Source organism: Sinocyclocheilus grahami, unplaced genomic scaffold (genome assembly GCF_001515645.1).
Source record: "Sinocyclocheilus grahami isolate Dianchi unplaced genomic scaffold, SAMN03320097.WGS_v1.1 scaffold1086.1, whole genome shotgun sequence".
In the NCBI taxonomy this organism is placed as follows: Eukaryota; Metazoa; Chordata; class Actinopteri; order Cypriniformes; family Cyprinidae; genus Sinocyclocheilus; species Sinocyclocheilus grahami.
Window position 1 is genome coordinate 359,903 of NW_015506265.1, and position 3,738 is coordinate 363,640.

Consider the following 3,738-nt stretch of genomic DNA (forward strand, 5'->3'; position numbering starts at 1 on the left):
CTCTGTCTTTTGATGCCGTACCCCTCCTTTCTCACTTTCTCTCTCCTTCTCTGAATCACCCCTCCTCTATCTGTTCTCTCTCTCTCTTGTATGGTGTTTGAATGTCTCTTACTCAATATTCAAGGTAAAGGAGTTTGTGCTGATTTATAAGGGGGGTTCAGCCTCTGTCGCCAGGAAGTCTATTCCTTATATGGATATGTTTTTCTGTATATGTGGCAATTTTATACAAAACACATGTTCTTGGGAAAAACATCCTGTATGGGTATGTCACCCTATCCTCATTGGTTAAGAGGGTAAAAACTCCCCTCGACATGCCTATATAAGATCTGTATTTCTGTGAATAAATTGAAGTATTGAGAATACATGGACTGTGTGTTTTCTTACTTCCCGGCCGTATTTATTTACACTTGGAGAGACGGAGAAAATTTCACGGTGGCAAAGAGAATATCGAGGGACCAAATTGTTATTTTTATTAACATCTGTTATAAAACATTAAACATCCTGGCGTTGTGAGACATTTAGACAATGAAATGACACATATTTCAAAATGTTTCACTTGATTTCATACATGTAGTCAGGACTTATAGTCTGGGAAAAGTCTAACTAGTAAAATGTGTACAAGTTATGTCACAATAACAACAGATGCAAGTAATCTTAGGCTACTCATCAGAATGATATTCTCCACTGGATCTAGCTGCGTCGCGCAAAGCATCGCGTTGTGTTCTTTTTCTTAGGTAAATTATGGGTTATTCCTCTCAGTGCCTCTTCTTCCAGAAACAAAATTAACTCGTTTATTTACGCGGAGGCGATGCGGGCATTTACATGTGCGCGTGTCTCACGTGGATGTTTAGAATTTGAAAAGCGCGATCGGCTCGTGGGCGTGATCGCACTAGAGATAATGAACCAGAAAAATGGACATCGGGATTACTAGACATATGGATTACCTTAACAGAAAATATTTGTTTTGGATGTGACTTACTTCATTTAAAAGTAGACATTTCAGGCTTTCTATACATATATTTCTTATGTCTTTGAGGCAAGTATTCGCGGAGATTCAGGTTGTTTTACTTACATGTCTGTGAAGAGAGATGACAGAGACCAAGTCGGCAGAGAGCGCACCCTATTTATTTTCTTTATTTTACAAAAGCATACTGTTTGTTGTTGTTATGACTATACACAAATAAAAGTAGACCTTTTGCAGTTTCAAATGATACCTTTTTCTTATCTGTACGATCAAAAATGAAGGAGTATTTTTAGTTATTTTCGTGGTCATCAAGAAACACTGAACTGTGAATATGCAAAAGATCATGCTGGTACTGAGCCAGAACATATAATATTTAGGAGTGGAGCTGATTTCAATCAATATGCGAGCGAGTCTGTCGGAGGAGCGCTCACAAAAACTGATCAGCTCTCTCACAGTCTTCAAGTTAGGATACTCTCCACCGCTGAAATGCTTTGAGAGGACGCTCGGCCAGATGGCTGCCGCCTCAACAGTGTGCAAATTAGGACTCCTACATATGCGACCGCTTCAACTCTGGCTGAAAAGTTGCGTGCCACAGAGCGCATGGCACCTTGCGCAACTGCTTGAAGCGCTGACCCCTTGGTGTGATACGACTCTGTATCGTCGGGGTGTTCCTATTGGCCAAGTGATCCAGAGAAAGACTGTTACGACAAATGCATCGAGCACGGGCTGGGGAGCCATGCACGATGTCAGACCAGTCTTCGGGATGTGGTCAAAAAAGAAATGTCAGAAAAGTTGTGGCACATAAACTGTCTGGAGCTCCGTGCTGTACACCTTGCGCTTCAGTGCTTTCTCCCGGACATTCTCCACCGTCACGTTCTCATCAGGATGGACAACATGACAGTGGTAGCATTTATAAATCACCAAGGGGTTGTGAGCTCACGGCCGCTGCTGCAGCTGCCGAGAGACCTTCTTCTGTGGGCAGATCAACACCTCCTCTCCATCCGGGCAGTACATGTCCCCAGACGCCTGAATCATGGCGCAGACTTACTGTCAAAGGGCAGGGTGATCCACGGAGAGTGGAGATTGCACCCTTTGACAGTCAATATGATTTGGAATGTGTTCGGCAGGGCAGAGGTGGATCTCTTCGCATCAGCGGAGAATACTCACTGCCCGCTGTTTTATTCACTGACACGGTCTTCCCTGGGAGTGGATGCACTAGTGCACAGCTGGCCGAAAATACACAAGTATGCCTTTTCTCCAGTGAAACTTCTGCCTTGCATGCTTTGCAAAATTAGAGAGGAAAGGGAATCTGTTCTGTTAGTGGCACAGAATGGCCTAAGCAGCCGTGGTTCCCAGAACTAGTGGTGATGCTGATAGACCCCCCTCCCTCATGGACTATCCCACTAAAGAGAGACCTCCTCTCTCAAGCACAAGGAACGGCACCATTTCATATTTTCTGTTTTACCAGTGTTAACTCTGCCCCTGGTGTGACGCAGCATCTCCTAGTCGCTGCGCCCCATTTGACTTTAACATGGTTTCGACTAGGTCCTGTAGACTTAAATACAGAGTTCTGGCATGAAACTCTATATGGCGCAGTCCGATGGGTCTAACTCAGTCTGACCTAATGACATTATTATCACATGGCACAGCTGATTGGTTCTCTTCCGTTCTCTTCTCGAGCCAATGAGTTTGCTGCTCAACATTCAAATATATGACTAGTGCTTGCCGTAGCAGTTGCAGCTTGCTTCAGAAACCCTCCACCTTGTTGTGGATGTATTGGCAGTAGCAAGTCTCGGTACTTGCTCTGCTGCAGCAGCAGCGTAGCAGATCTATTCTACCAAGACCAAATACATTAACATTGTCATGTACATTACCATGCCAATCCCTCCGAGAGTTGTCATGTCAGAACTGCGTTTACCAAGAGCGCCAATATCATTACCGCTCTCATTACGGTTCCGTATGTGAAACTTGACATAGTTAGTCGAGCTAGGATCCATCGCTGTAACACGGCAGGATTTTATACGTTCTCCATAAGCATATGTCGAATGTCGAAGTGAACGAATCGAAAGGGTACGCTCTCGGTTACTCACGTAACCTCAGTTCCCTGAGATGGGGGAACGAGACATTGCACTTACTGCCGTGTCAACTAGCTCAGGGTCTTAGAATGCCAAGTTGCTTCAGTCAAAATTCTGAATGGATGACGTACAAGTGCCCTCATATTTCGCGCGCTTGAATGCCATTGGCCAGTTTCACTGGCGTGATTCAATAGGCTTCAGTAGTATTTGGAGGAAGGGTTTCCCCATAAGCATAGTAATGCAATGTCTCGTTCCCTCATCTCAGGGAACCGAGGTTACGTGAGTATCCGAGAGCGTTAATGCTTCACCTTAGAAAAATTAACAACCATTGTTTTCAGTTAATTAGCTTAAAGGATACATATTATGCCCATTTTTACAATATGTAATATAAGTCTTTGGTGTCCCCAGAAAGTGTCTGTGAAGTTTCAGCTCAAAATACCCCACAGATCATTTATTATATCATTTTGAAAATGCCAATTTTGAGTGGAAGAAGAAACCGCTGTTTTTCGTGCCTCTTTAAATGCAAATGATCTGTAGCTCCCCGCCCCCTTTTCCAGAACAGGGCTGCTACATTACAGCTCGTACCTGCTAAAAACATCTGTTTTGGTTCAGATTATCATGTTTGTCCCACTGAAATCATGCGTTTTAAACCATATTAGTTTAAACTTCTGCTATACGGTTTTCTGAGTGCACACATCT